This window comes from Dermacentor andersoni, chromosome 5 (assembly GCF_023375885.2).
Source record: "Dermacentor andersoni chromosome 5, qqDerAnde1_hic_scaffold, whole genome shotgun sequence".
Lineage (NCBI taxonomy): Eukaryota > Metazoa > Arthropoda > Arachnida > Ixodida > Ixodidae > Dermacentor > Dermacentor andersoni.
In genome coordinates this window covers 190,786,565-190,809,416 of record NC_092818.1, presented here as the reverse complement: position 1 = coordinate 190,809,416, position 22,852 = coordinate 190,786,565, and the positions used below count along the sequence as shown (strand labels likewise).

The window sequence follows — 22,852 nt, the reverse complement described above, 5'->3', positions numbered from 1 at the left end:
CTCACTCACTCACTCACTCACTCACTCACTCACTCACTCACTCACTCACTCACTCACTCACAGTTCACGTGATCATGTGATTGTGTTTTATTGGCGCCCCTTCTAAACGGGGCGTCGACAAATAGTCACCTAGCCTGCTTGAGCTAATCAGTATTATACTATACATGCGGACGTATATACAGGTTGTTCCACATAACTTGAACCAAAGTTTTAAAGATGAAAGGCACTCCGGACACGAGTTGAACTGAAGGCATAATGTTGGCACTGGCACTTCGTTGTTAAGTAGTGGGCTGTTACGGAGCGCCGTTTCGGCGTTATTTGTGCCGGGGCAGGCCTGACACCTCCCATGCATGCAGTATTCATTTCCTGTGTCACATACAGTTGTTGCCAATAGTTCTTGCAGGGACTTCTTTTATCCAGAACTGTGGATCATCAACTTAAAATTTTGGTGATCTATGCAGACGCAAATGGAGTGTGTGCCACCTGCCCCTGTTACCACGCAGTTTGACGGTCGCAAACTTGCAAACATGGAAAATCCACCCTTGGTGTTGAGAGTCCTTTTCCACTCTACATGCAGCTCCTTTAAATTCAAAAGCAACAGTCGTTTTTTGTCGACCTGCTATTACACCTTTCTTCCCCGAGAGACAATATGAAACGCTATCATCTTCATAAAAGTCCTTTACCGACGTATTCACGCTTTCGCTGATTGGGTGGCCTTTCTTTTTCGGTGGGATGCTGAGGATTCCATGTTCAGTTCCCAGTTTGATTGCTGCCCGTAATTGTCATTGCGAGGCTCCAACATAGTCCATAATTTTCCTTTGAGACCAAGACACTGGAGCAAGTGTTAAGAGCTCTATCTTCTTTTCGCACTTTTCTGCGGCGTGAAATCTTTTTCTTACATTTTCCAATTAAAGTCACATAGTTGCTAAGCATAAAATAGATGCGTTGTCTCTTTGTCCTTGCAGTCTGGCTGGGTGCAGGAAAGGTTCCCGCTTGTCCCTGTGCAGGGGTTCCATGTCTCAGGCCTTCGTCTGTTGCGCAATACGTTGGGCTTTCTTCATCGATTGCTCTGCTGGCAGATGTCTTTACAGCAGTGGTATTCAACCCATTCACACCTCCCACATGTGCGACTATCGAAAGGGCCGACACCTTTAGATACTGAAGTGTCCCTTGAGAAGAACGCCTCTTCTCCACTTCATAACACCGGCGCATGCAAGCTTGGCACAATCTAGCTCCTGGAATGAGACCCAAAGATGGGTGCCAATCTGACAAGGATGGATTCTTCCGTGCCATATACTTTGGCACGGAAGAATGAAGTCTCATCACCTTCCTACCTTCACCGTCAGCATCCGGGACCTTTCGTAGTTAAGAATTGGCATCTGTAACACATGAATGTGCCACTCCGCAGGGTGTCATGTCGTAAAGGCAGTCAGAGTGCTTTGAATGAATGAATGTAAGGCCAAGTCCTGGCATTCGATGGACATATTCATTATTCCATCTCGTGTACCTGGCGGCAACGAACGAAACGGAGAGCGCCGTTAACGTGGCAGCTTTTTCGTGGCAGTGTCGGACCGAGTGCTTTTCGGGTCAATGCCACAGCATCCGCAGGCAGCAAGCATCTCTGTGTTCTTTTTCACCGTGCTCCATTTGTTCCTCCGACCTTTTTGTCTTCGGTATTTATGTCTGTTTTCAATTTGCGACTGTGACTGTGACTGTCGCGCGTGTTTTGTATTTCCGACAGATGACTTCTTTCGCTCGTGCATGCAATTTCAGTGTTGCACTGGGAGTCTACGCACTTATTTTATAAGCTTGAACGAAGCGCCGCGGCGTTAATTAATGGCGATGGAGGACATAATCATTTATAACTATTTCCGCCACGATGGGAGGCTGGGCGGTTTCCTTCTGTCGCCGCGGGCGGCCAGCGCTCCGCTCGGTCGCGCTGGGCGTCGCGTGCATTGTTAAGCCGCATTGTAAAACCTTTCCGAGCGTAGCTGTGCACCGCCGTATAAATTCTTTCTTTTTCCCCTCACCCCTATAGGCGTTTCTCTGCGGGACATTTGCGGAGGCTAATGGTGATGGACGGCCTCCTAACGAGAACAGATCGTCGGTGCGGGAACGCGTACGTCCGTTGATTAGCGGAATTAAAGCCGCTCGTTGGTCCCGGCGCGGTCACAGCACCGACGACGTCGGCGTCGCGTGCGCTCATTTTGCAATACAGGATGTGCACGACTTCTACAAAATCATCGCTTAAAATAACAGACGGATATACAGCCAGTGGGGCTATACTAGTCCAGGTGCAACCAAATTAGGAAGGCCCACTAAGCTTCAACAATGGCACTCCGTCACCAGAACAAGAATTGGCCTCTTGGTGCTGTTTTCGGCCGCTACCTCCCTTGTGACCCCTTACAATTAAACCATGTCGCTCAGTACCTAGCGACTGCGGAGCATATGGCCAAGGGGGCGGTCAGACCTGCGACGTGGCAGAGGGTGCCAAGGATCTCTATATCCGGACAGGGCTCCACTGGAAACTGAACCTGGTAACGCTTAACATACGAACCCTCTCGAGTGAGGCTAGCTTCGCAAGGCTCTTTGAGGAATTGTCGGGCATTGCCTGGGATATCATTGGCCTTACTGAGGTTAGAACTGGTGAGACTTGTACAGTGATGACTAAAGGCCACGCCCTTTGCTATAGAGGTCTTCCAGATATGATAGAATACGGGGTAGGATTTCTAATCCACAACGACAAGCGGACGATGTTGATGAATTATACAGAATTAATGAGAGGGTATAGCAGGCGTCGTAATGAGGCTGAAGAGGAGGTATAGAATAAAGGTAGTACAACCCTACGCTCCAACCTCCACTCATGATGATAGAGAAATAGAACAATTTTATGGAGATTTTGAATTAGCGATGCGAAAAGTGCAAACTCAGCATACTGTAGTCATGGGCGACTTCAATGCAAAAGCGGGGAAAAAGCAGGCTGCTGAACAAGCAGTTGGCAAATACGGCGTGGATTCTAGGAGAACTCGAGGAGAGATGTTGGTAGAATTCGGGGAAAGGAATAAGCTGCAAAGAATGAACACCTTCTTCAGGAAGCGTTGGAATGAAAAGTGAACCTGAAAAAGTCCTAATTGTGAAACAAGAAATTAACTTGATTTCATACTTTCTGCCGATCCCAGCATATATTGCAGGATGTAGAAGTGTTAGGTAGGGTAAAGTGCAGTGATCATAGGTTAGTGAGGGCTAGGATTCACCTGAATTTGAAGAGAGAAAGAGTGAAATTGGTCAAGAAGAAACAGGCCAACCTAGACGCAGTAAGGGTAAAGGCAGACAAATTCAGGTTGGCATTTGCAAACAAATATGCAGCCTTAGAACAGAGAGATGAAGATGACATAGAGGCAATGAATGAACCCGTAACTAAGCTGGCTTCAGAGGCAGCAAGTGAAGTGGGAGGTAAGGCACCAAGTCAACCAGTAGGCAAGCTCTCCTAAGTAACAAAGGACCTAATAAAGAAAAAAAAAACAAATAATGAAATTGTCCAACACAAGAGATCAGATAGCAATCGCGGAACTGTCAAAACTAATCAGCAAAGAGAAAATAAGGGATATTAGAAAGTAGAACGTGAGAAAAACTGAGGAAGCAGTAAAACATGTACGCAGCCTGAAAACAGTGAGAAGGAAACTAGGCATCGGACAAACCAAGATGTATGCACTGAAAGATAGGCAGGGTAATATCATCAGCAATCTCGAAGATATAGTGAAAGCAGCGGAATAATTCTAGACTGACCTGTACACTACTTAAGGCTCCTTCTATAACTAGCGATGAAGTTAGAAGGGCCTTGCAAGACATGAAACGGGGAAAAGCGGCAGGAGAAGATGAACTACCAGTCGATTTAATCAAAGATGGAGCATTATGTCTCATAATGCTTGAAAAACTTGCGGCTCCCTATCTATTGACTTCAAGTGTACTAGAGAACTGGAAGAATGCCAACATTATACTAATCCATAAGAAGGAAGACGTTAAAGAGTTGAAAAATTACAGGCGCATTACCTTGCTTTCAATACTGTATAAAATATTCACCAAGATAATTTCCAATAGAATCAGGGCAACACTGGGCATCAATCAACCAAGAGAACAGGCTGGCTTCAGGAAAGGATACTCTATAATGGAGCACATCCGTGCCATTATTCAGGTAATTGAGAAATCCGCGGAATGCAATCAACGTCTTTATATGGCTTTCATAGAATATGAACAGGCATTTGATTCAGTAGAGATAACAGCGGTCACATAGGCATTGCATGATCAAGGAGTGCAGGAGGAATACATAAATATATTGGGAAATATTTAGAAAGATTCCACAGCTACCTTGTTTCCCCACAAGAAAAGTAGAAAGTTACATAGCGAGAAAGGGGTCAGGCAAGGAGACACAATCTCTCTAATGCTATTCACCGCATGTTCAGAAGTGCTCAAGCTATTAAATTGGGAAGGCGTAAGAGTCAGTATCACCTGTGAATGTCTTAGCAACTCTCGGTTTGCAGATGACATTGTCTTGTTCAGCAACACTGGGGAAGAATTACAACAAATGATTGAGGACCTTAACCGATAAAGTGTAAGAGTGGGGTTGATGATTAATATGCAGAATACAATGTTCGATAGACTGGCAAAGGAACAATAATTCAGGATCGCCAGTTAGCCTCTGTAGTTTGTACAGGAGTACATTAACCTAGGTCGATCGCTCACGGAGGACCCTAATCATGATAAGGAAATTTACAGAAGAATAAAAATGGGTTGGAGTGCATACGACAGGCATTACCAAATCCTTACTGGGACTGCCATTGAAAAGAAAAGTGTACAATCATTCCATTATACCGGTGCTAACATACGGAGCAGAAACTTGGAGGTTAACAAAGAAGCTCTAGAACAAGTTAATGACCACGCAAACAAATGTTAGGCGTAACGTTAAGAGACAGGAAAAGAGCGGCGCGGATCAGAGAGCAAACGGGGATAGCCGATATTTTAATGGACATTAAGAGAAAAAACAAAATGGAGCTGGGCAAGCCATGTAATACGTAGGGTGGGTAACCGGTGGACCATTAGAATTACAGAATGAGTGCCAAGGAAATGGAAGCGTAGTCCAGGACGGCAGAAAACTAGGTGGGGGGATGAAATTGGCAAATTTGCAGGCGCAAGTTGGAATCAGCTAGCGCAAGACAGGGGCATTTGGAGATCGCAGGGAGAGGCCTTCGTCCTGCAGCCGGCATGATATATATATATATATATATATATATATATATATATATATATATATATATATATATATATATATATATATATATATATATATATATATATATATATATATATACAATCACACACTGAACTTTTGTTGTAACGAAGTCATCGGAACAGGAAATTAACTTCACTATAAGCGGTATTTCGTTAAAGTCGGTTGAGCTAAGGAAACTATAATCACGCGGGAACATGGAAGACTTCGAATAAAGTCATTTTGTTATAACGAGGGCTTATTATATATATATACACACACACATGTTGAAAAACATTAATTTCGATGTTTCGGCCAAGGACAGGGCTTTATGAAGAAATGGTTTAATATGCGTAACGGCAGCTGTTTTATACATTCCGGCTAGAGTATTGGTGCAACCAATGCACAATAACTAGTTTTCAACAAGAAAATGATGATGCACGGTTATTATACAGAGGTAACAACCGAAAGAAATTGTGACGATCGTCCTGTGGTCAAACATTTCCTTATGTGTATATATATATATATATATATATATATATATATATATATATATATATATATATATATATATATACGTTAAAGAACACCAGGTGGTCAAAACATCCGGAGTCCCCCACTACGGCGTGCCTCGTAATCAGATCGTTGTTTTGCTGCGTAAAACCTCATAATTGAATTGAGTTGGCAAAAACAAACAAGGACCCACAATATCACCGCTGTGGATGCTGTGTGAGAGTAGATGACTTCTTCATTGATGGCGCGTTGACAGACGTGTCAGAACGTTTATGGGTAGCAAAGCCTTCGAAAATTTCGCGTTCGCGTTGCCAATAGTATTTTCCTAAAGTGCGCACTGAGTAAACATAGGCTCACTGTCACATTTCTTAGTGTTCGGCTTGACGGCTGCCAACAGAACCTCCAATTTGCCTGTGTCATTGAAGTTTCAGAAATGTCCCATCCGATTCAATCCTGTACTTTTGGATTTCGGATAGGTTTTGCGTGAGCATTGCAAGAAAATGACACGTCGTTTATAGTACTTAGGCCGTGCGGCAGGCTGTCACATTGAGTGGGCTTTTATCGCGTCCTTGCAAAAGTCGGGGTAGTGATGGACGCGTATTGTGAAGAAGACCACGTGCGGTTGTCTGAGCGCGCGGGTTGGTGACCTCGTTATCTCGCCTGCCATTGACAGCCCGCTGCTTTGTGACGCGTGTCGAGTAGTGGGGGGTCTCTTTGTCTCCCGCGCTTTGGTGACCGGCGAGGTATACTCTGCAAGACACGCTGCTGTCGCTGCCGTTCAAGCGTACATCTTCTGTTGGGCGTTATAATAACGCAGTGTTCCGTTGCTTGATTTGAAATACGGCCTACGCAAGATAGCGCTCAGCTGCGGTATCATAAATTTATGTGAAGACGTGTTGGTCATTAGCGGAGGAAATGAGAAGAAAATGTTGCCTTATTCAATTTTGCTCACAAACCACAGTGCCGGTATTTTGACGTCACGAATTTGAAAGCATTTTCGCATGTATATGGATCATCACCGGCCATCTCGCTAAAAAAGAAAAAAGAAAAAAAAATGCTGGTGTAATTTAGATGCAAGTAAAATTTGTCCGCCTTAAACGGGCGGCAGTGATGACGGCATCATTTCTGCGTAGACGTTGCCTGCCTGCCGTTTCGCCAATCCATGCAGTGGCGTGGAAGGCATTCGAAATACAAGTCGATGCTTAGTTTCCTCTTGCATACCCTCGGCGTTTTCTTGAACTTGTAGAAAATGAAGGTAACCATTTATTCAGAGCGCACGGCGAAACCTAAAAGGCATAAGAACAAAGCCGGCTGCAGCGGCGGCATGTACGAGCGAGGCCGCGAAATATTTTCAACTGTATAAACTTCAAAGGGAAGCGAGGCATGCAGTTCTCGCTTCGCGTCATTGTACAACGGACGTTTGACCGCTATGAGCGCGCTCTCGAAAGCGAATACAAGGTGAGGTTACAGTGAACTGTTGCTAATACGTTACCTAAAATCGCGCTCAAAGGGCGCGCAGAGTGTTGGACAGTGGCAGTTCGCTTCTCCCCCGCGGCATCGCGGTTTGGCTTCTCTGCGCAGTAACTGTCGCTTCGCCGGCGCTTGTTGACGAGGATCAAACCGTCGTGGTGTACGCGAGCGAGCAACAAAGGCATTCCCGCTGCGAAGCGTGCAGCGCTCCCCGCCACCAGATGCGTATACTACATGAATGGGGGTGGTCGGCCCTCCATAAACGGGACTCCGGCCGCGCTCATATCCTGGCGCTATGTGGGCACAATGCGACGCCCCTGTTTCTCTCTCGGGCAGCTGGGCCGCGGGGCAAAGTCACGTTTTTGACCCGACAAACCTTCGTCATCCGCTTTTGCTCGGCGGTTTGTTCTTGGACGTTTCTTTTTCCTTTTTTATTCTCGCTGCCCTTCTTCTCGATGGCCCGCAGCGCATTACCGTTCGGTGCAGTGCTTGTGCCACGAGGGAAGAGAATGGGCCGTTATTGAAAATCGGTTTGCCTTTTCGCAGTGCGCTCGCCATTCTTTGACTCTCGGCGACCTTTGCCCATATAGCACAGGGGACCAAGTTGAAGGTCTTGCGCTTCCAGTGGTGAAACCGCAAAGCCGTAAAGTAGGAAACAAAGTCGCTCGGTGACCGTGCACTCACCTAGGGTGACGTCGGTGGTTTGGCCCAAGGAACGGAGAAACATTGAGCGTGGTTACGCCGTCTAACGGTGACGCAAGGTTTTCGATCGCCTGAACGAATTACGCTTATGTATGTCTGATCACTGGCAACTTTAATCCGGCGTCTAATGTCTCTTTTTAGTCCCACTACTGAACAGACGTACAAAGTGATTGTCCCGTAGTGTGCTCACGGTATTTTATCGCAATCACACAAAGTCTGCGCAGATGATGTCCGGCTGCCGTTAACTTAACGAGAACCGTTTGCACGCGCCTCACTGCAACATCGCATACTACCAATAAGAGGGCGTAAATGCGTCCGATGGCTGTGCGACAATTTCACTGCATGTCGTGTTAGACGCGCTGTACACGCGTCGACTGTGCACGAGCCCGTGAGTGTCGCATGCACAGTGATCGAGCGTCTGGAACGACTGATCACGTTAAGGTTCCTCGTTAAACTCGACCGTTAGTCCGCAAATAACACTGCGTGCTTTCTGGGACGACGCAGTCAGCGCACAGCTAATAAAATTATTGATATGAACCTAAGGCAGTTGTGTGTGCGTTGAAGCAAGCCTTCCCAGATTATTTTAGACTATTGAAGAATTGTTGAAGGAATAATCGTCACACAGTATGAACTCAAAGAGAAGATATCGACACTAAACAATAGAATAAGTGATATTGAGCAGTAGTTGTTCAGTTTTGGCGCACTGACGAACCAAGTAAGCGAAATAAAATAAAAAAGCACAGTTACAGAGTTTCACAGTCAGTTATCATTTCTCATAAATAAGGTGGATGACTTAGGAAACAAAAGCCGTCGCGATAACCTAATTGCTTGTGGTTTAGAAGTAAGGAAACGAGACGTTTGAAGAACTTGAAAAGAGGATAAAAGACGACATAATAACAAAAAAAGAAAAAAATAGGCATAACGCCTACAGGAATTGAGGGTTCATAGGTTGGCCGTAAGTCTAATGAGAAATCTAGACTAGTTATTATAAAATTTCTTGACTATCGGAAAAAGACATCCATTTTACAAGCACCCTACAGACTAAAAGGACCGTTCTTCTCTTAGTCGGAAGATTTTTCAAAGCGCGTTCGTGAAGTGCGTAAACTTTTGTGGGACAGCGCAGCGGAAGAAAAAAGCAAACGGCGCTAAGGTAAAGCTGGTTTTCGATAAAATGATCATAGGTGGTGTTCTGTATACCTGGTATACAGAGAAAGGCCTATCAGATAGACAAAAAAAAAAAAAAAGAAAATAAGTGACATCCGTTCATCTAAGCGAGAAGAGAGGGGGTTAACCGAGGGTCCCGATTTTTATTAGTCATATCATGAGAAGCCAGCAAACACTGACACCAAGGACAACATAGGGGAAATTACTTGTGTTTAATAAATGAAATAAAGAAACGATAAATTAATGGAAATTAAAGTGGATGAAAAAACAACTTGCCGCAGGTGGGAACCGAACCCACAACCTTCGCATTTCGCGTGCGATGCTCTATCAATTGAGCTACCGCGGCGCTGTTTTCCCATCCACTTTCTTGGGTATTTATGTGTCGTGGTCGAACCCTGGGAGTGTTAGCCAGCGCCATCACTCACAAACCTTGGCGGCGGACGTGGAACGTCCTTCTTGCCGCAGGCGTCACGAGAACGTGATCGTTTTGGGTGAAGGCAACTGGTCAATAAACCCACACATGCTACCTGAAGGCATCAATGTTGCCGGATTCGAAACCCTCGTTAGGTAATAAGCGAGAAGAGAGGGGGTTAACCGAGGGTCCCGATTTTTATTAGTCATATCATGAGAAGCCAGCAAACACTGACACCAAGGACAACATAGGGGAAATTACTTGTGTTTAATACTTGTGTTCATCCACTTTAATTTCCATTAATTTATCGTTTCTTTTTCATCCACTTTAATTTCCATTAATTTATCGCTTCTTTATTTCATTTATTAAACACAAGTAATTTCCCCTATGCTGTCCTTGGTGTCAGTGTTTGCTGGCTTCTCATGATATGACTAATAAAAATCGGGACCCTCGGTTAACCCCCTCTCTTCTCGCTTATTACCTAACGAGGGTTTCGAATCCGGCAACATTGATGCCTTCAGGTAGCATGTGTGGGTTTATTGACCAGTTGCCTTCACCCAAAAAGATCACGTTCTCGTGACGCCTGCGGCAAGAAGGACGTTCCACGTCCGCCGCCAAGGTTTGTGAGTGATGGCGCTGGCTAACACTCCCAGGGTTCGACTACGACACATAAATACCCAAGAAAGTGGATGGGAAAACAGCGCCGCGGTAGCTCAATTGATAGAGCATCGCACGCGAAATGCGAAGGTTGTGGGTTCGGTTCCCACCTGCGGCAAGTTGTTTTTTCATCCACTTTAATTTTCATTAATTTATCGTTTCTTTATTTCATTTATTAAACACAAGTAATTTCCCCTATGTTGTCCTTGGTGTCAGTGTTTGCTGGCTTCTCATGATATGACTAATAAAAATCGGGACCCTCGGTTAACCCTCACTTCTCGCTTATTACCTAACGAGGGTTTCGAATCCGGCAACATTGATGCCTTCAGGTAGCATGTGTGGGTTTATTGACCAGTTGCCTTCACCCAAAAAGATCACGTTCTCGTGACGCCTGCGGCAAGAAGGACGTTCCACGTCCGCCGCCAAGGTTTGTGAGTGATGGCGCTGGCTAACACTCCCAGGGTTCGACTACGACACATAAATACCCAAGAAAGTGGATGGGAAAACAGCGCCGCGGTAGCTCAATTGGTAGAGCATCGCACGCGAAATGCGAAGGTTGTGGGTTCGGTTCCCACCTGCGGCAAGTTGTTTTTTCATCCACTTTAATTTCCATTAATTTGTCGTTTCTTTATTTCATTTATTAAACACAAGTAATTTCCCCTATGTTGTCCTTGGTGTCAGTGTTTGCTGGCTTCTCATGATATCCGTTCATCTAGGATTATATGTCTCGCTAACGACCTTGACTGGACTAAACACATTGATCAGGTGATAAGCAATGCAAACCGTAAACTCTTTTTTCTTAGGCAGGCACTACAACTCTCCACACGCCGAGTCCGGCTCCTGGGTTACAAATCAGTTGTCATTTCAATATTAGATTATGCGGCGATAATTTAGGATCGATTTACTAAAACAAACATTAATAAAATTGAAAAAGTACGAAAGAAGGCAGTTCGCTTTGTTTATAATAGCTATGGAGGCACATCAGTAATTGATCTGTTAAACAGACTTGTTTGGCATCTATAACCGAAATAAGTCCTGTTTTCCGGCTTAAGTTCTTATACCAATTAATGAAAGGTCATTTTAACCTTGACGTACTAATATTTTTCCCTTCGGCCTACACTACAAGACAACGTCATAATCTCAGTCACTCCTTTTCGCTAGTGTAATAACTGCTTTAAATATTCATTTTTTCCCCAAGAATAGTAATGGAATGGAATCGGCTTACTAATAACAAAGTACTATAGCAATCTCTGACGTCATTCACAATAAGGCTCAGTATCCATTAATATCAAATTTTATGTTTTCATTCCCGGCTCCCCATATAGTTACGAATGATTATTGTTATCAACTTGATACTCCTTACATTTAGTATTAGTTTATTCATTCAAGATTTGATGTGCTCATGATTAATTAAAATTTGCCATAAACCTTAGTGCACTGCTGCGTCTACTCCTATGTGCACTGCCATCATTGAATTTTTTGTCTGTATTGCTGTTGCGTTTCGTTGTTTAGTAATCATTTGCACCGTTTGTGTTTCTGGATTTCTTGTGAATGTTTGATCCATGCTTGTATCTGTACGCCTACCCTGCGAAAATCCCTTCCTGGGATTGCAGCACCAATAAATAGTCTGTGGCAAAGTCATTGGGAGCAGTGATTGTATTCCTGAGATCTTGAACGAGGTCGGTCTTTCTTTTGTAATCTTTAATGAATACAGCTATAGTTTTCTTATTCCGCAAACTCTCAATAACGTCATGTGCTCTCTCAACAGGGTTGTGCATGTGACTTTATTAATTTACCATCATCATCCTTCCATTTTTTTCCCTCCCTCCCCCACAGCTGCGAAGAAGGCTACACATGCGCTACCGTATAGGCGTGACCTCTCTGCTGTGTATCGATATACTCTCCCTCCCTCTTTCGATCGCGCTTTGCTGAGGGGCTGGAAGGCAACCATTCTCTGTCGCCATTTTTTTTTTCATAGCTCTGGTACGAGGGAATTTAAAGAATAGTTGTGCGCAATTCTTTAGGGGTTGTGGAGCTGCTAACTGACAGAATTCAGAGCGAAACGCTGCAAGGAAAGAGCGTGCGCGGTTGTCGAAGCACCGCGGGAAACTGCAGCCATTTTTTGGGTGTACATACGTACGTGAGTGAAACGACGCCTGTTCGTTTACAGCCGATGCGGACGTCGCGCGCATTCTTGTGCATGCATGGTTCTCGCGTTGTGCGCTGTAGACGGAGATGTTCGGTCGGCTTCACGCTAATTCGTGCGTGCTGTGTGTGCGTCTTATATGCGCTCTGCCCCGGTTTCCCGTGCATCCAAGATGCGGGCCGTGCGTTGTTCACCAGCGCAGGCCGTCTCGACACCGAGAGTGGGGGGCGAGGAACCTTCGCACACACACATGCCCACCCGAGTGAAACGGAGTTGCGCAGCCATTCAACGAGCCAGCGTCGTCGTTTAAGAATACGCGCACCTCGTCACGTGCGCTATATTTGGGCATCGTGGAAGCGCATTGTGCCTTTAACTGTATTAGAGGCCGCTACACTGCGCTTCGCGCATGCAGTGTTGGGTGCACCCGCGTGTGAACGTTTTTTGCGCTGCTCGGTCTGCGCCGCTGAGCGTCATTACTGGACGACTGGACCACTGCGCACAGTAACCGCTTCCGCGTCCGTAAACCACTTGTGTTTGTAGAAGCGACGGAAGCTGCGGTGTTTAGCCTGCAGCGCCGGTAATGCGTATATTTTCGCACTGCTGGCTCCCATCCAGTCGCACTGTTAGCAGTTCGGCGTACACGATGCACGGCGAGAGAAGTGACCACGCCGTGCTTGTATATCAGCCTGCCATTCATTGATCAGCCACTATTCGCACCGGTGTGGCGGACAGCCAGTGCGTGCACATATTGGACGTTTTCGTTGTGAATTCCAGAGCGTTTTTAAAATTTTATTTTGGTGCCAGCGTCGTTACTCAAGTACCCCACAGTATCACACGCGTTTCGTGCGTCTCTATGGGACGCCTCAAAGACCGTGTATTTATCGATGAGCCGCGTAGTGTGCGATGGGGCAATATGGTGGAAAATATGGATATATGAGAAATATGATAGAAAATGGGATACTATGGAAATAAACAGCGCATCTCTTACGCAGACCGTAGACAAAGAACACACACACACAAGTGCTCAACTCACAACCAAATTTTTATTGAAATCCTATATAGCTTCTACACGGGAATGCTTATAGAGGAGCGTGCATGTAGTAAACGCCAGCGCAAATCGGGAAAGTACGGCGCTTTGTCGAAAATGCGTCTTAAGGAACTTTCACTGGATGCATATTAGAAAGAAGATAGGCGTAGGATATCAGGGAAAAGTAATTTTGCTCAGAGCTAGGTTTACTCAAAAGAGAAAAAAAAATGCTTTTTTTCTTTTCCGGAAGCTCGAAAGCGGTCGAACTAACAGGGTATATAACGAATGGACACGAACTGCTGGCCCCTTCAGTTTTGACAAGTGCTGCCTTGCCTTCTCGGCGCACGTCCGCCCAGTAAACCGATTATTCCCGCGCATACATCACTCTTGCGTGTGTGTGTTTTTGCACGTTCTATCTGCCGGTACCGACCCACGATGGTACGGTTATTGCGTTAGAGCTACCCGGTCTGATAAGGTCAACACCTGTGTGGCGGGGATCTCGATTCGTGTGCCACTACGCGTTGTTTCGCAGTCAGGGCGACCTCCTCCGTCCCGACGGCGTTATGAAACGGGCTCGCGGAACCGCACCGAGCGCGCGGTTGCAGAACACCCGCCTTCTTTTTTTTTTCCCCCACTCATCGCAGCTTTTCTTCTCTCTCTGTGCTTTCCTTGCGCAAAGCATTTGCCGCCTTCTTGACGCAGCCAGCCTCTCCGCGGATAGCGTTCGGACGAGATGAGCCTTTTCGCAGAATGGTATTGTTGCCAGGGCTGGCGCGAACACTTGACGGAGAAGGAGGAGGAAGCCATGGCTCATTCGGTGGCATCGGCAGCATGTAAAGAGAAAGTGGAGAAAAGGGGAGGAGGAGCGGGGATGATGTGGATGTAAAGCTTACGCAACGTATCCAAGATCGCTTTTGCGCAAGACCGAACGACTAAGGGTAAGACGACTATTGGGACCCAAAAATACGTATCGTTGGCGCAACGGGCTGAAACGAAGAAGCAGGAGAACCGAAAAAGAAAAAGCAGAAGAATTTTGATTGTCTTTATTTTATCTGCTTTTTTTTCTGCCTCTTATAAGTATTTACGGGAGCTCAAGTGCATGGGGGTGGAAGATGGCGTGCTTCTGTTACCTCCTTGCGTCTTGCCTAACTAACTTAAGACTATGGGCGAGCGGCTTCGTCGTTGTACATCAATTTATCGGTTCCTGTCATCCTTGGGCGAACTTTCCTTTCGAAATCCCTCCTGGTAACTGTCGAAATGAGCGAAATGAGATGCTTTGTCGCGGCAGAAGGCTGCCCGCCGTGGCACCCAGTCACACCGAAGGGCTGTCGGAGGCGCAGCGATTGAGCCTATTGTGCACGCCGTGCTTTCCCGCTGCGACCGCTGTTTGCCGACGCGTGTCCCGGCGGGGTGTCTTTTTGGCTCTCAGTGTGTCGGGCACGTCGGATTTTCACAAAGCGAACTCGCGCCGTCCCACGCGGCCCTGAAACGAGAACTTCCTGCGCGCGGCGCGGTCGACGCGCTGTCGGAAGGTGCGTCGATAACGCGATACACCCGTCTGCGTACCGGCGCGGGGTAAAATGTAGCGTGCCTGCAGTATGCGGGACGCACGGGTGTCTCGGTTCAGGGCTGTGAGTAGTTAGTCGAGAGGGCCGCGAGTGCGCGCCTCGCTGAACACGATCCGGGAGACGCGTGCAGATTTTTTTTGTTTTTTTTTTTGCACGCGCGCCTGCCATGCAGTGTGTAAGTATACCGTCTTGCGGTGCGAAAGCGTCGCCATCGCCCTCTGTCTACCAGCGGCAGGCAGTGCCGGTAAATTAGCGGTCTGCGACTCGGCTCTGCCCACAGGAACCACGGCCGTGGTAGGTGACGGCGGTCGCGGAACCAGATGGGGACTGCCGGCGCACGAATGTCCCCTAGCTTCGCGCAAGAATGGTTGAGGCGCGACAGGTGAATCTTTAGCCGCATTATATTCTTCTGTTTTCTTCGTCAGTGGTAATTTTCGGTTAGACTATTCCTTTGTTTCCTTGCGCCCTGCATTTCTTCTGCAGCCTTCTGTTACCTTTTCGTTTCTGGTTGTTTCTCTTGTGGTGAATTGTTGCCCTTTTCACCTCCCCGTGTTTGCGAAGAGCTGTTTGAAATACTTCAGGCCTCCCCTCCCCCCCTCCCCCTTTATGCTTTTCTTACGTATATCACGCCACTGGTGTAAGCATTGCGTGGTTTCCTGTTGTGAGCTGTGATTATTGTGCAGAAATGTAGCATATGGCTCATGCTATTGTGTAAACATTAATAAGCGTCTCCTCCTTTGCCCTTTCTCACCTTACCTTTCTTTTTTTCTAAGCAGACCGGCTCTTATGCAGCCGGTGTTATTTTTTTACTTGGTTTCGCTCGAGAAACACATGAATGTAGTCATTGACGGAGCAGCTAAACCATGAACACTATACTGTAACGTGTGCACAATATAGAGAAACACTAAATATTGAGAAAGACAAGCGTAATGTAAAGAAAGAAAGAAAGAAAGAAAGAAAGAAAGAAAGAAAGAAAGAAAAAGAAAGGAAGAAACAAAGAAAGAAAGAAATCGCACCTTTATCCTACAGTAACCTGTGCATGCGGAGAAGTGACGCGTGGATCCGCATTGCCTCGAAGCGGCACTGCTCCGCAATTTTCTCGGTGCTGCACTGTCGATTAAAAAGCTCTATTCAGGTGTTTGCAAATGCACAAACAAACCAGACATCGCGCTGTAAAGCAGCGAAGTCAGCGGCCGGAAAGTGCGACATGCATAGCGGCAATTTTTGAGCACCTTTTTTACCGGAGCACATGCCTTACCGCCAGGCAAGCCACGTTTGCTCGCAAGAGAGACAACGAAGGTCGTCGACAGAGTTGTTTCCTGTCACGCCGAGCACACGCCGTGTACATTCAGTTTGCGCAGATTGTTTGTGGTCAACTTGTCGGCGCGCTGCCATCCGTTTCGTCTCCTGCGTGAGCGGGTAGCGGACATCCGCCCTCCTGTATGTGCCTCCCTTGTCGCAAACAGATTCGAATGGCGAAAAAAAGAAACAAAAAGCCCTAGCAACAACAAAATATTACGACGAGAACAGCGCCTGCAAACCGGCTACTGTGCTTGCCTGGCTGCCTGCCTTTCCTGCGTGACTGGGTTGCAGCACAGGGTTAGCATACACAATGTGACATTCCGCCCATTTCACGCTGATTGGTGTCGCGTGACATTTGCGTCAGCTTCCGTCGCCCTTCGTGTCTTTTCACGCCTACATCCCGCACGTGCTTCATTATTTTCTTTTTCTCAACAGTCCGAGTAGTGGACTGTGTATAATAGGGCATTATCGTTGAAGTTTAGTTTGTTCAAAATCAAATGTCCATGAGTACAGGTTGACGAGTCGAAGCGTAAAGATCAACTAATCAGCTTGAATGGCCTTCAGCTCACTTCTTTACAAAGCAAATACAGTGGAATATGACTGCCTCTGTTATGATGAACATATGATATTATATTTTGCCTAGAGCAAAATAAAAAGGATATTCAAAGGCAGTTAGGTATCCCTACGTGGATGAATGCGAAAGCACTGCGATGTTTCTCCGATGACGCCTTGGCCTCGTTCGTGCACTTGCGTGGACGTCCGTCCGAAGGAGCCGGGAGCATGTTCTGACTGAGAAGTCGAAGGTTCTTCCATCGGAAGCGCACAACAGAACTCACCGAAATCATCGCACCGACTGACAGCGCTGCGACGGGCGGCGCTATACCATAGACCGGCCACACAGCTGCCGCTTCCCGACAACTGCAGCTTATGCAACCGTAATATTTACCGGAAAACGCCATGCGCGAAGGCGAGCTTTCTGGTTCTATTCTTGCTTTCCCCCGTACGGCCGCCGCCGCCGCCGCGGATGCGCTGCGGTGAGCGCCATCTGGTGGTGCTCAAGGAACCCATCGGCCCACGCAGCGCGCCCCCTCCCGTTGTATGGCTTTGACCACGTGACTTGTTGCAGCATCTCCGGCCACGCCGCCGGATTTTCTGCTTCATGAGCTATATAATGCTTTCGCATTAATAAACAACAGTACAGGTGCGCATAATTTCAATAAGGAAACAAGCTGCGTGAACAGTGCATGACAAATAGGTAAAATTAAAGGCAGCCAAACAAACACAGGCAACTAAAGGTGAAAACGAGCACATATTGTCATACTGTAAAAACTTTAATGAAGTTCAGTCATGCGACATCTGGTCGTGCAATTATGGCTATTACCTTATTGAGGAGCTTTGCAAGAGTACGACTCAATAAATGACTTATTAACTGCCTTATTTAACTCACAAGATTGCAGTTTAGTAATGGAAAGTGGACGAAATGCAAAGCGCTGCTTAAAGCAAGTTGAAAACTATCTCGTGCCCGCTGGTGATGGGGCAACGCAACCACTATATCTACTGTCCCCTGTGGTGACCAGCCGCACCAATTTGTGCACTGTTAAGTTCGGTAGGCGTCGACAGTTACGTATTGAGTGAGCAAAAACAGAGTCCGGAAAAGGACATTACGAATATGACTGCAGTTCGTACTTTAGTGCAGAAATTGTGGTTAAGCGTCCACCTCCTCTCTCCGGAGCTCTTAGTGGTGGTCCGCTGTTTCGAATACAACTTACGCTTGTTGCTTAGCCGTCACCCAACCGAGGCTCCGTTAGACGATGATTCGATCCCACAACCTGTGTCGCTATCTAGTGGTTTCTGCCGTGTAGTCGAAGGACGGGCGTATATCGTAGTGGCCACCCGACTCGCGCGGCGCCCTTTCGCGGGTCTCAAGCTATTGCGCTATACATAGCGCCGCGTCCTCGGTCCCTACGTGAAGAAGCAGTATTTCATGAGCGGATGTGCTCATTTTGCTTTCTCATTGTTTTTTCAACCTAGTTAAAAGGAGCATGGTACGACTGAATTTAGCTTTCAATATCAAAGAGCTATGTGATGTAGCAGTAAACAATAATTATAAGCGTGCGCCAAAAGAATAAAAAGCAGTAAGATAAAGGCACGACCGCCGGAGCTTTCGGAAAGGCGGCGCGCGCAAAAATTAAAACTGAAGCGTGTGTCCCGTGGCGTTATAGTACGGTCTATCTCGCGGGGTAAATTACCGTTTCAAGGTTCAGGTCTGCGAGCAGGGGAAAGAAGCAAATATATCGGGTGGGTAGCAGGTGTGCCCGGCGTGTTGGATGAAACGCGCTTCCCTGCTTAAGTTCACGCCCGGAGGAAAGTTAAACGGCAAGAGAGGCTGTTAATGAACGCAGCAAGTTATAGCTGGAGCGAGTCCTGGGTTTGGGCTTATTTATTACATTCATTTTTTTTTTCTTGGTTGGTACTGAACACGCGCGCGCACCCACATGTGTTACGTCTCATAGTCTGCGGCGCTCCGCCGCGTGGGACCGTAAACGAGGAAGCAGAAAAAAAATTCATCTTTTTCTTGTGTCCTTTGATTTTTCGTGTTTTTTTCTTTTCATTTGGGCGTTGTTTATCATGCGCTGAAAATGCGGGAAAATAAAGCTGTTGAAGAGCTGGTTATCCCAGCATTATGCACAAGCACACCCTCACGAGAAATAAACAATGGGAAAATATGAAAAAGAAAGAAAAATTATAAAAATTAAGGTGAGGTCACCATGCATACACATACAGATGGAATAAGGGCTAAGTGCTTGAGTATAAATCATACAAATGGGGCAGGTACACAGTGTTGAAATATAGCTCAATAAGTGGGCACCACTGAGGACGCGATTTCGTGGCGCAACGGAGGACGGAAGAATTGGCGCAAATGCGCACGCGACGAAGAAGTCAGCACGCGGAATCCGTTTTAAATAACTTACAATTTTGATCCAACGACTGCATTACAAAAGAAGGATTAGTTCTGCATATATCACAAATCTTCAAGATGAGTATTCTTGGCATGATTCAGGTTCAAGGCGGAAACAGTGCCTTGTGCAAGTTCCGCATTACTTGCGTGCGCACTTTTCAGGCGGAACTGGCTGATGTTATACAGAAGTGCGCAGTGCAGTGTATGTTGAGCTATGGAAAAAGCGTCATAGAGAGCTGAGCGAAACTTCTCGGCATGGTACGGTTACCGCTTGCGTGGGAAAGTTTCCCGATGAGAGAGAGAGAGAAAAAAAAAAACTACCGGTGCAGTTGCATGGCATATCTCCCGTTCAAGGCCTTACTGTGCATAGAACGGGGTATTTATAACCTCTCCACGCTCAGACGCTGTGCAGCGCGTTTTGCGTTTGTGGTGAGTCTGATAGCCATCGGTAAGTTGAGCCATGGTGCCTGTTGACAAACCATAACCCTGTACGTGAACCTTTTTGAGCAGATGACCGCAACAACCATTCTGTTGGCTGTCAGATGTCACATGCCGTCATGTTTGACGTCCAAAAGGACCTCGTTTTCCTCCGTAGCGGAAACGCACCGCGGTCGAGACCACCACGACGCTGGTCCAACTCCGTGCCGCGTTTGTATTTTTTATGTTTTAGTTATCGTGTATCTATTATTTCGATGTCGCCTATTCAAACGCACTCTTCTGTACCTATAACAACACGCCTTCTGGAGGCTGTATGGTTAATACACGTTCACGCCATGTCACGATGATCTGGTATAAGAAAGTCAATTGTTTCCGCCCGCCGTGGTGGCGTATAAGGCGGCTACGGCGTTGTGCTGCTAAGCCCGAAGGCGCGGCATCGAATCCCGGCCACAGCTTCCGCATTTCGATGGGTGAGAAATGCAGAAACGCCCGCGTACCGTGCATTGAGTGCACGTTAAAGAAACCAAGGTGATCCAAATTAATCCGGAGTCCCCCACTACAACGTTCCTCATAATCAAATAGTGGTTTTGGCGCGTAAGACCCCAGAATGTAATTTTCTTATATATGTTGTTTTCATTGTAAGTAGCTTATTATCACGTGTCATATATATGGCACGTGAAATACATGCAATATGGAATGCATTTTTAATGTCACTTGTCCAAAGCCAATATACTGTACATTTTAGAGAATATTTCAAACTGTTATAAGGTACTGTGACAATTTGGCCTAATAGAACTGCTCTTTACGTTGTATGCCCAAACATTACTTTCACGGGTTTTGGTTTGTCATTGTGAACCACGCTCACCTTCTCGATACTTACCACGAGATTAGGCTCATCGTGAAACGCACGTATAGCCCTTTCCTTTAACACGGCCCAAATTGGAATACGCATGCGCAGTCTGGGACCTTCACCGAACTAACATCATAAAAACATCAGAATCGGTTCAGCAGAGCGCCATTCGACTCGTCTCCTTTGATTATTGCCATCATTCAAGCGTTACCGCCATGAAATCGTGCGCTAATTTTCCGACCTTTCATCACTTCGCAAAGTGGCTCGTCCTTTTTCGTAAGCTCTATCATAATAGGCCTTCGAGCCATCCCATAATAAAAACATGTATATCATCATCATTCTCTATACCATCATTCTCCGCTTCAACCCTGGCCCATTCAAACAAGTCGTTGAAAGCATAATCTACGAATAACTGCACCCACCTCTTGTGTAAAATCCCTTAATTGAAGTTTTTACATGAGGGGTGGGCGCATATAAATATAAACAGATGAATAAATAAATAAATATATATCAGCTGCTGCTATACGAAGTGCTTCGGCATGAGTAATTCGTGGCCTGCGTGCGATGTCCTAACCACTTACTAATATCCGCGCTTTAACCACCGCCCTTGCTACTGGCGATCTTGTTAGCATCCACGAACTGCTACCCCGCCTTTCTACACGCGCTCGGTTGTGGCCCAAGAGGCCTGTAGAGTGATTCGGGAGTGCAGCTCATCTCTAATGCAGACACCGTGTTTATGTTTCTCGCCGTATGCGGGTCAAGCAGACCCATGACGCGTGTGGCTTAACCTTTCGTCGTGTTTGTTCAACGGCGCGCCGACCACGGTGCGGCGTTGGCGATGCGCTCGCTGAGCGGACGTGGTTCCTGGGGAGAAGGCGAATATCGGAGGGAGGACGGGTAGGGGGCGCAGCAGCGGGCTGCGGAGCTGCTGCACACTTATGTTTACATCGGATGTGAGCGGATGTTTTGTCTCGGTGGAAGCGGCAGCCGAGAGTTCCCCGCTATCCTCGGTCTGGCGTACGTTTGTGTGTGTGGGAGGTACGGAGAATGCCTTGTGAGGTTGGGTAAACCAGGAGGGTTCAAAATAGGGCCCATAGTTGGGCTGCCTGCCGGCACACGCCGCGGCTTCTGGGCCGCTGGCCGCACGGCAGGCCGCTGTGGCGTAGGATACGAAGAGTGCGCACCGTGGCGAATTGAAGGCAGTGCGCTGCGCTTTAGAGTTGTGCCGGCTTATTTGCTTCGTATTCGACGCGAGGAAGCGTTGGCAGGAATGAAATAACGCGACTGATGAAGAACAAAATGAGTGCAAATTGGACGAAAACAGAAATTGGTGTAGTTGCGCGTTTTTCATATTTTTGGTACCGAAGGGAAAGAAGGACAGAAAAAAAGAAACTAAAGATTATTCGCGAAATTTTATCCGCGCTCTCGTCTTCTCAAAAACTACGTACGGCTCCATAGTTTTATCGCATATACTATATGCATGGACTTAACCGGACGTACCGCGTTGAATAATAATAGGTGATGCTTCGTGTCCCAAGCAGTACTTTAGATACGTGCGGCCTCTTAGAAAGGTGGTGCAGTGATGTGGTTTTACTTCGAGCTTATTTAGAATGCACGCCGATCTCGGTGCGCTCTGTTTCCTTGTATTAGGTCCACTTCACGGTGCCGCTGCGCCGGCCCCGGGGATTGAATCGAAGACCTTGGGGCTCAGCAGTACACCCTGGTCAGACAGCCGCCGCTCATGATGACGCGGCAGTTGGTGGGATACAAATGTAGCAGCGGAAGGAGGAGAGAGACGCACTGCGCACCAACTTTGTGCAACGGACGTTGTTTTGTTTTCCGTTCCATCGCCTCCAGGTTCTGCAAAGTGGTCTTTACCGCGTGGCTCTTGTATCACGGGTGGAGCCTACCTGGCGTTGTTGACCCCCCGTGCTGGGTTGGCACGGCCTGTAGGTGCGACACGCGTCGATCGGTCCTTCGAGAGAGGGATGCGAGAAAGGGAAACTCAAAGATGGGATAGGGTAGATAGAAAGAGGGAAAGAGCGAGACATGCCGCGATCACCGAATGGAGATGCGTCTTAGATGAACGGCTGCTGAGCTCGGCAGCAGCGGGGGAAGGAATAATAATAATAATAATAATAATAATAATAATAATAATAATAATAATAATAATAATAATAATAATAATAATAATAAACCCTGATTCCTGGTGCCATCGCTGATAATCCGAATACGAAGGAGACACTGCAAGACGTGGAACTAGGAAATAAATTGTTGGGTCCTGACTTCGTGTGAGGCTTCTGTTTGCATTTCGCCCTTATCAAAACGCTGCCTTGTGGACTTAAGTTCCGTGCGGGTTTACTTACGCACGTTTATGTCAA

At 46.8% G+C, this 22,852-nt stretch overlaps 1 protein-coding gene and 1 non-coding gene across 4 annotated transcripts in view; both read left to right on the top strand.

Moving 5' to 3' along the window:
- The window catches only part of LOC126532320 (uncharacterized), a 559,184-nt gene that overhangs the window by 76,021 nt on the left and 460,311 nt on the right, over nucleotides 1-22,852 (top strand). The gene's annotated exons all lie outside the window — the stretch shown is intronic.
- Nucleotides 10,692-10,764, top strand: TRNAS-CGA (transfer RNA serine (anticodon CGA)). Its single transcript has one exon. It is a non-coding gene; the product is annotated as a tRNA-Ser (tRNA).